Source organism: Lactuca sativa, chromosome 6 (assembly GCF_002870075.4).
Source record: "Lactuca sativa cultivar Salinas chromosome 6, Lsat_Salinas_v11, whole genome shotgun sequence".
NCBI classification, from domain to species: domain Eukaryota; kingdom Viridiplantae; phylum Streptophyta; class Magnoliopsida; order Asterales; family Asteraceae; genus Lactuca; species Lactuca sativa.
The window spans coordinates 40,622,320-40,633,359 of NC_056628.2; positions in this window are offsets into that span (position 1 = coordinate 40,622,320).

The following is an 11,040-nucleotide window of genomic DNA, read 5'->3' on the forward strand; positions in this document are numbered from 1 at the left end:
GAAAGTTGAAGTAGTCGTGACAAGGATTCTGGAGATATAAGGAACATTGAAATCCGACTTATAACGAAGAAGTTATGACCCGTTGAACTTTCGAGATCAAACCGACACGACTCTACGTAATGACAAGTAAATTTTTTGATAAATCACTTTTTAGCCTTAGTGATCTAAACGAAAGTCGTAGTAGTTGTCAAACCGAGAACGTGCATATAGATAACGTTTAAATATGACTTCGTTAGAGGAAGTTATGATTTTTCTAAGATTTAATGTAGAAGTATATAACTCAAAAATCGAATTTTAGATCGGTCGATTTTTAGCCGAAACAATCTAAACAAGAATTAAAGATTTCGTTAATAGAAGTTCCACAATATAATATAGTCAAAAGCACACGTCGGATGACAAAGTTATTAATTTTTAATAGACTTTAACAGTCTAAGCTTGTTAAAATATAAATTTAAAAGTAAACTCAAAATTAGCCAACGTAGTCTAACAGAAAGTTGTAGATCTCGTCGATAGCTATGCGTGGATTAAAAGAACGTCAAAAACGGAGCTCGTATGTGAAATTTATGGATTTTATAAGATAATTAATTTTCAGATTAACAAGAGTGTGACACGTGTCGCGGTCTGGCACACCTCTTCCTCCCTAAGGCTTGCGATCTGTTGGCGACACGTGGCCTTAGTACGCCCAACGTAAGTTGAGTATGCCCATCATACCCATTACACCCAACATACTGGACTCCTGGAAGCCTATAAATAGAGGCTGAATTTCACCCATTTCTTCACAGCTTTTCATTCCAATCTCTCCCAAACCCCCAAGGTCCTTAGGCCTTTTTTTAGAACTTCTTAAGGGTTAGTAGCGAAGATCCAGAGCGCCATAAAGCCCCGAGAAATAGAGCTTTTGGTTTAGAAGTTTTGTCCGTGCAAAGTTCGGTTTCTCGCTAAACCACCTGTAAGTTGAGTTATGCTTACTGTACTTTAAGTATAACTTATGTTTAAGTTCATTATCATTATTATGAACCTATAAATAAGATTTACCAGTGATTCCAAGTCGTTATATTTATTGATCTACTTACAGGGATGATGAAAAGTCTAGATTTAGTGAGGTGTTTAAAGTGGACTTTCCAAATAGTATACTATGTATGCCAAACAAACCCTACATTCGATATGATCTTACCTGGTTGTCCCTTATCAGCTATAGATCAGTAGACTTTGAATTAATGATGAATCTAGACTAATAATTAGCCGCAATAAATATTAGACTAAGATTTAGTGATAATGATACTAGGTTATGTCAAATGGAAAGACAGTTGCTAGAAACGAAACGCTGTCTTAGTTTCGAGTCATCACTTAAGCAAGTGAGTGCATAATTACTATCATCTTACTCATAGATATGAAGTATTTAAGATAAATTACATGCTATATGTGCCTATTATCTGAGTTCCTAATATCTATGATGGATGAACGATTTATACATGTTTTACTTGATTTAAACTTTATATGTATTTTATACCTATAATTATGTTGGGTAAAGATAGGTAGATGAAAGATGATATAGATGATGAAAGATGAGATAAATAATGAGAGGCCTTGACTTTAAACATGATCCAATCGTCTAGCGGAGACATCTAAATGATGACCATGAACTATTCTTGGCAGTCCAGTGGAACACCACCAGGCTTGCAATTTGTAGGTAGTTTTGAACTAAGTGTTCACTAGGTGTACTCCACCCCCATGGTTGCCTTACGGACATATATTGATAAGGAATATCCTAAGAATTATTGTCTATCCCGAAGATAATCTAGGAATATCCTTAGGATAGGTCCCTTAAATTAGATGCTCTAGGGACATAAAGTGAGGATAACACGAATAAGTAATCGTGTTAAATGATTTGATGAAAATAAAGAATTTGATTATTGTGGGTTGAAAACCCTATGTGCTCACCAGGCTCCCAAGTATAGCCCACTCAGTTTCTTATATTAGAGGTAGTGTCACAAGAGCACATGTGTGTTGAACAGATGAGAGATTTATGGATTATAGACCAGTAGAATAATAGATGTTTGTAAGGCATGTACTATTTCCGTTTATGCTTATGTACTGTATTGACGACTACATCCCAAAATACATTTATTCCGAAATGATTCGATAAAGTCTTTATCATATTTTGGGAACAAATTCTGCAATATTATTCTTCAAAAGGATACTCTGATTTTAAATAAAGCATAAATAAATCGATCTTTTCTAGTCATGAAAATTGGGAATGTCTCAGTTGGTATCAGAGCATTAGTTTTAGCGAACTTGGAATTTGTAGGATTTCTACACTTAAACTTAGAACGTCAAGAAATGATTGTGAGATGAGTGTCTGCTATATTCATGAAGTATACCTAAACAGGCATGAGCTCTAGCTTATTTAGGGAAGATGTCTAAATTGCTTTTATGTCATAAATGATTTTATGTTATAGCTATAAAGATGCCTTATATGTTTTATGATGTTATTATTTGATCGAATCTATGGTCAATTACCGACCGGATCTTGAAATTTTATGTGTTCAGGTTTCTAGACGTTTAACTACGATATTAGAACCGACATGTAACCTTTCGGAGCGATAGGATATTTATACGTCTATCGTAAATAAACTTTTCCCTATCTTAATTATTGTCACTGTACACTGAACATATGCTTTGGTGTATAGATCGACATGGTGAGAACTCGAAGCGAATTAGGAAACATTAATTAGTAGCCTGAGCCTCGTGCAGTCGAGCATGCACCAGGGATAATGCCTATGCAAGAACAAATAACGGTGGCAGGACAACAAGCAATGATTCAGGCTATGATGGTTGGTCAAAGGGAGGAGATGAGACAAATATTACGGGAAAATAGGGATGAACCTACTGTACCCGTTATACAAGTTGAACAGAACATAGAACAGTCATGGGAAGGAAACTATAGTCGGATTGTCAGTCAAGGTGAGTTACGTGTGGTTAGAAGAAACCAACCCGATAGAGGAAATGATGGACGTGGATGCAAGTACGAGGATTTCATGGCATCCAAGCCACCAATTCTTTCTGGAAGACCAACACCAGTGGAAGTCATGCATTGGATCTCTGATATGGAGATGATGTTTGAAAGTTGCGACTACAACAACAAGCAAAAGACCGTTATGGCGGTTAGACACTTGAAGACTAGGGTATTAAGCTAGTTGAAATTACTAACTGATACCATAGCCATAGGAGAAGCTAGTAAGATGTCTTGGGAATACTTTTTAGTGTAACTAAAAATGCAGTACTGCTTTGAGCAGGATATTCTGGAGATCAACAATGGGTTCTGGAATCTGAAGAAAGGAAGGATGAGCGTCAGCGAGTACGTTGTAAGTTTCACGAAGACAATGAAGCTTGTTCCTTACTTGGTTCAAACTGAACTCTGCAAGTTCAACAACTTTGCTAATGGATTTTCATTAGACTTTGGTCTAATGGTCAAACAAGCAACCACCTTGAAAGTTGCCATCTGGGCAGCTAAGAACGTTGAGACCCAATTAAGGGAGAAGGTTCTAGAAAGAGCTGGGGTAGGAGATAAGAGGAAATTTGAGGGATCTTCACGATCCAACAAGAAAAGAAGGTTCTTGAAGTCTGGTTCCAATAAGTTTGGAGGAGGAGCATGTGAATCAAAATGGTGTGAGAAGTGAAAGGAAGCAGTTTGGGAAATGTGGTGAGGAGTTGACTTGTTTCAAGTGCGGGAAAACTAGTCATTGTGTTAACGAGTTTACATCCAACAAGAAAGTGTGTTACAAATGTAATGAAGAAGGGCATATTACTAGGGAATTCCCAAAAAATAAGGAGGCTACAAAGCCTAATATGCCACCTAGGCCAAAGGCGAGAGCATTCTAGATGACTCTAGAATCAGCAAGGAAGGAAGCAGATGTCGCTTTTGGTACCTTTCTTGTAAATGGATTGCATGCCAATATACTGTTTGATTATGGAGCTAATTACTCCTTTATATCACATAAATTTGGTAGAAGACTAGCATTTCCTGTAGGTAAACTAGATAGTGTTCTAGTAGTGGAAGTTGCTAGTGGCAAATTGGTACCTGTTAGCGATTGCATTAAAAACAATCTTAATCAGCTTGAATGAGAATAAATTCTTTGAGGAATTATTGCCCATTGAGTTGAACAGTTTCGACATAGTATTAGGAATGGATTGGCTTAGTGTGAATGATGTCGAGATACTATGTAGGAAGAAGATGGTAAGAGTAAATCCACCTGGAAAAGAATCATTTGTGGTGTATGGGGACAAACGCAGGGTGATCTCTGGAATCATCTCCCTGATGAAATCCAGAAAGTGTTTGGCCAAAGGATGTACATCATATCTAGCATTTGTGATTGATGCAAAGAAGGAGAAAAAGGAGATGAAGAGAATACCTGTGTTGTGTGACTATCCATAAGTCTTTCCCCAAGATCTTCCTAGATTTCCGCTTGATATACAAGTAGAGTTTCAAATAGACTTGTTGCTAGGAACGACACCAATAGAAAAAAATACCATACTGATTAGCACCAACAGAGATGAAGGAGCTTATGATGCAACTTTAGGAGTTATTGGACAACGGTTTCATTATACCAAGTTCTTCGCCCTGGGGAGCTCCGGTGTTATTCGTGAAGAAGAAGGATGGAATCATGAGGATGTGCATAGATTATAGAGAGCTGAACAAGGCAAAATGAAGAGAAAGTATCCATTGCCAAGGATTGACGACTTGTTCGATCAACTACAAGGTGCGAGCTATTTCTCAAAGATAGATCTTAGGTCAGGATATCATCAGCTGAAGGTAAGAGAGCAAGATATCGAGAAATATGCATTCAGAACGAAATATGGACACTATGAGTTTTTGGTTATGTGTTCGGACTAATCAATGCTCCAACAACATTTATGGATTTGATGAACAAGATTTGTAAACCATTCCTCGATAAATCTGTAATAGTGTTAATAGATGACATTCTGGTTTACTCAAAGAGCCAACATGAGCATGGCAAACACTTGCGAGATGTTGTATGCAAAATTTTCCAAATGTGATTTTTGGATTCAAGAAGTCCAATTCTTAGGTCATATGGTTAACCAGGAAGGAATAATGGTTGAATCGGTAAAAATTGAAGTTGTGATGAAGTGGGAGTGACCAAAAAGTCCCACCGAGATTCGAAGCTTTCTTGGATTAGCTAGATATTACTGAAGGTTTATCCAAGGCTTTTCTTCAATAGCCGCTCAATTGACAAATTTGACACATAAAGGAGCTACATATACATGGAGTGAGAAACATTAAGAAGCATTCAACAAGTTAAAGAAAAGTTGTGTGGAGAATCAATTCTCTCTTTATGAAACAAAGTGTGTTATGAACCAGGGAGATAAAGTGATAGCATATGCAACTCGACAATTGAAAGATGACGAGAAGAACTACCCCACTCATGATCTGGAGTCGGCAGCAGTTGTATTCGCATTAAAGATATGGAGACATTATCTCTATGAAACAAAGTGAAAAATCTTCACTGATCGTAAGAGTCTCCAATATATTTTTGATAAAAAAAGAATTGAATATGAGACAATGACGTTGGATAGAATTACTCAAGGATTACGACTGTGAGATACTTTACCATCCTGGCAAAGCAAATGTTGTAGTTGATGCTCTAAGTCGAAAAGTAAACCTGGAAAGAAAAAGGCCAAGAGCGTTAAGAATAGAAGTTGTCTCAATAATTTTGGAAAGAATTAAGAAAGCTTAGGAAGAAGCTTTAGAGAAAAACAACCGAAAAGAATAACGTTTAGGCATAACATTGGTATTTGGTACAAATAGTCAAGGATTGGAGGTATTCCAAAATAGGATTTGGGTGCCTAAGACAGGAGGAATGAGAGATATTCTCATAAAATAAGCTCATAAGACCATGTAATTGATTCATCTCGACAACAATAAGATGTATTGCGATCTGAAACCTTACTACTGGTGGCCGACTATGGAACTTGATGTTGCAAAGTATGTGGTGGATTGTGTAACATGTGCGAAAGTTAAAGCGCAAAATCAAAAACCGTATGGGAGTTTAGATCCATTATCTGTACCCATGGATAAGTGGGAAGACATCACCATGGATTTGTGACTAAACTACCTAGGACGAAGAACGGCTATGACATGATTTGGGTAATCGTGAATCAATTCACAAAGAGTGCACACTTCATAGTAGCTAATGAAAAATAGTCTATTGATAAGCTTTCAAATGCCTACGTGAAAGAAATATTAAGACTTCACGGTGTTCCCTTAATGATCGTGTCGGATTGTGACAGCCATTTCACATCAAGGTTTTGGAAGAGCCTACAAGAAGAAATGGGTATGAAGTTGTGTTTAAGTACAAACTTCCATCCTCAAACTGATGGTCAAAGCAAAAGGACAATTCAAACACTGGAAGATATGTTAAGAGCATGTACCCTATAATTCCAACGTAACCGGGATGAGCATCTACCCCTAGTAGAGTTATCCTACAAGAATAGTTACTATTCAAGCATTAATATGGCCCCTTATAAAGCATTGTATGGAGAGAAATGTCATAAGCCGTCTTTTTGGCTTGAGGCCGAAGCAAAACAATTTATGGGTCCTGAAATAGTCCATCAGAATGTTGAAAAGCTAAAGGTGATCAGATAAAGGATGTTAGCAACTCAAGATCATTGAAAGAGCTATGCTAACAAGAAGCGATGACCAATGACTTTTGAAATTGGAGAATCGGTGTTGCTAAAAGTCTCACCGTGCAAGGGACTTATAAGATTTTGAAAAAGAGGAAAGCTGAGTCCAAGATTTATTAGGTCATTCAAGGTTGTTTAGAGGATTGGGAACCAAGCTTACAAGCTAGAATTTCCAAAAGAACTGGATGATATTCATAACACTTGTGATATGTGTTATTTGTGAAAGTTCATAGGAGAAGTTCCCGATATAATTTCACTTTCGGAGTTAAGGTTGATGAAGATAAGAGGTTAATCGAAGATCCTAAAGCAATTGTTAACCGTAAGACGAAGAAGTTGCGACGCAAGATGGCTAAATTAGTGCTAGTGCGATGGAAACATTCGAATGGCCTGAACCTCACCTAGGAGACAGAAAGTGACATGATGAGTTGCTACCCACATCTCTTTGCATCACCATGATTCCGAGTATGGAATCATCCTGAGGGGGAGCGATTTGTAACGCCTGCATTTCTCGCTAAGCATTAATATGATGATGTAAACGTTATTGTACCCTATTTTGAAGTAATGAAGAAGAAATATTTGAGTATTATGTAATTTATGCGTAATTATGTGCAATATACATTCTTATAATGATATAATAAAATAGGAATAAAATACGCGTCTAAAATAAAATAGTATTAGACCTAATATCTTTGAAGAAAGTTGAAGTACTCGTGACAAGGATTCCGGAGATATAAGGAACACTGAAACCGACTTATAACGAAAAAGTTATGACCCGTTGAAGTTCTGAGATCAAACCAGCATGACTCTGCGTAACAATAAAAGTTAATTTTTGATAAATTCTTTCTAGCCTTAGTGACCTAAACAAAATTCGTAGTAGTCATCAAACCGAGAGCATTCATATAGAGAATGTCTAAATCTGACTTCGTTAGAGGAAGTTATGATTTTTCTAAAATTCAACGTAGCAGTATACAATTCAGAAATCAAATTTTAGATCGATTGATTTTTAGCCAAAACAATGTAAATGATAATTGAAGACCCCATTAATAGCAGTTTATAGACATAAAGACAGTCGAAAACGGACGTTGGATGACAAAGTTATGATTTTTAACGGACTTTAAAAGTATAAGCTTGTTAAAATATAACTTTAAAAATAAAGTCAAAATTAGCCGACGAAGTATAAAAGAAAGTTTTAGATATCGTCAATAGCTACGGTAGATATAAGTAATATAAAAATTGGAGCTAGTATGTGAAAGTTATGTATTTTATAAAATAATTAATTTTCGGATTAATAAGAGTGTGACACGTGTCGCTATCTGGAACACCCTTTCCCCTCCAAGGCTTACGATTTGATGGCGACACGTGGCCCTACTACGCTCAACATAATGCTTATGTATGCCCTGTTGGATTAGTGTCTAAGTCCATAACTATTTTGGTATGTACTTGACCCGATGGTGCATGGTCCTTTTGGGTTGCGTTCACCAAAGCAACTTGATAGGATGAATTATGGAGAGAAAGGATTAAATATGATTTATTAATATATTATGGGAATAATATATTAAAGGAGAAATCATATTGTTTAATTAATATTAGTCAATAATTAATTGGTAATTAGTTTTGTGACTAAAAGAGATTAATTAAACTTAAGGGACTGGAATTGTAATTATAAGATAATTGCAATTTGGGCCATCGATTGCCTTGTTTTAAGGAATGGACGAATTCTATGGGGAAGCCCATAAGAAATCGTCCAAGGCCTTAAGGAAAGGGATCCATGGGTTGCTTAGGGCTTAAGCATCCAAATTAGGATTTCCTTGTTAGATAACCCTAATAGCCTCACTATATATAGAACCCTTAAGGCTCAAAAACGTGGTGAAGCTTCATTCTAGGGTTACACACGTTTTAGGGCAGCCTCCATCCTCTCTCCTCTTCATCCTCTTGCTTATGGTGTTTGTGAACCATTAGAGGAGTGACATTTGTGACTCTAAGCTTTCTAAAGTCAATACAAGGAGATTTGGGATTGTTATTACTACATAACAATCAAGGTAACATCTTAAACGTATTCTTATGTTAATATGATTACTTGTATGCTAAAATTAGGGTTTATAGTCTTGGATAACTTGCATGTACAATAGAGAAACCTAGATCCAAGCATTAGGGTTTGTATGAGCACATAGGATGTTCTTAGGACCAAAACCCATCATGCCCATCTTACCCATTATGCCCAACGTAATTTGGAGTATGCCCAACATACTGGGCTCCTCGCAGCCTATAAGTAGAGGCTGAATTTCACCCATTTCTTCACGCCTTTTCATACCAATCTCTCTCCCCCCAAGTCCCTAGGACTTGTCCTAGCACTTCCTAAGGGTTAGCACCAAAGCTCCGGAGCACCAAAAATCCACGAGAAATAGAGCTTTCAGTTTAGAAGTTTTGATCACGCAAATTCCGGTTTCTCGCTAAACCACCAGTAAGTTGAGTTATGGTTACCTTACTTTAAGTATAACTTATGTTTAATTTAATTATCATTATTATGATCCTATAGATAAGATTTATCAGTGATTCCAAGTCGTTATACTGATTGATCTACTTCCGGAGATGATGACGAGGCTAGACTTAGTGAGGTTTATAAAGTGGGCTTTCCAAATAGTATACTATTTATGCCAAACGGACCCTACCTCCAGTATGATCTTACCTGGTTGTCCCTTATCAGCTATAGATCAGTAGACTTTGAATTACTGATGAACTTAGACTAATAATTAGTCGCAATAAATATTCGACTAAGACTTAGTAATAATGGTACTAGGTAACGTCAAAGGAAAAGACAGATGCTAGAAGCGAAGCACTGTCCGAATTTCGAGTCATCACTTAAACAGGTGAGTGCATAGTTACTTCATATTAAACATAGATATGAATTATTTAGGATAAAGTACATGCTATATGTGCCTATTATATGTGTTCCTTATATCTACGTTGGATGAACGATTTATAAATGTATTACTTGATTTAAATTGTATATGTATTGTATACCTATAAATATGTTGGGTAAAGATGGGTAGATGAAAGATAATATAGATAATGAAAGATGAAATGTGAAATAAATGATGAGAGGCCTTGAACTTAAAGATAATCTATTCGTATAGCGGAGTGTAGATGATGACCATAGACTATTCTAGACAGTACAGTGGAACGCTAGTAGGCTGCAACATGTAGGTGTTTTTGATCTAAGTGTTCACCAGGTGTACTCCACCCCCCCCCCCCCCCCCCAATGATTGTCTTACGCACATATATTTCTAAGGAATCTCCTAAGAATTATTGTCTATCCCAAAAATAATCCTTAGGATAGGTCCCTTGAATTAGGTCTAGGGACATAAAGTGAGGATAACGAGAATGGGTAATCGGGTTGAACGATTTGATGATAATAAAGAACTTAATTATTGTGGGTTGAAAACCCAGTGTATTTACTAGGCTCCCAATCTTGACCCACTCAGTTTCTTGTATTACAGGTAGTGGCACAAGAGCACAGGTGTGATGAACAGATGAGAGATTTATGGATTATAGGCCAATAGAATAATATATGCTTGTAAGGCTTGTACTATTTCCATTTATGCTTATGTACTGTATTTGCGATGACATGCCAACGTTTTTAATATAACTAACATACATTTCTTTGGAATTTCTTTGATAATATTTTTATCATATTTTGGGAACAAATTTCTCAATATTATTCTTCAAAAATCATACTCTCATTTTAAATAAAGCATACACAAATCGGTCTTTTATGGCCGTGAAAACTGGGGATGTCTCACTAACCCATATGTCAATCATATGTGCAAACATCCTTGAACTTGGTGTAGAGCTTAGTTTAGTGTGGGTTATGCATGTGAAGCTATTGAGAATGGAATCTCAGAATGTTCTCAATCATATTTTATGCTAAGCATAAGACCTTGATTATAGTGCTTGAGGAGATAAGATTTAAATAAGGGATAAGATTGATCTCATGATCGAGAAATATACGAAATGGAATTCCAATGTGTTTCCAGTAGTGTTGAAAAAGAATGAAGCTCTTTGGGAAGTATGTAAGTATTTTATGCCAATACTAGTTGTATTTTATTTATCATTGTTGTTATATTATTGTTCTGAAGTTTTTTTTGACTTCCAGGTTTTGGTTGATAGTTAATATCCAATGTTTAATGTTTGAAGCTAGATTCTGATATGAAAGTTAAAGGTGGACTCGGAAGGCATGCTTTGGGATATGTCTGGGATCCCTTGTGTACATGATATTTTTTTCATTAACTATATCCATCAAATACCAGATGTATATGTTAAAAAGTGCCTCTAGGATATGTT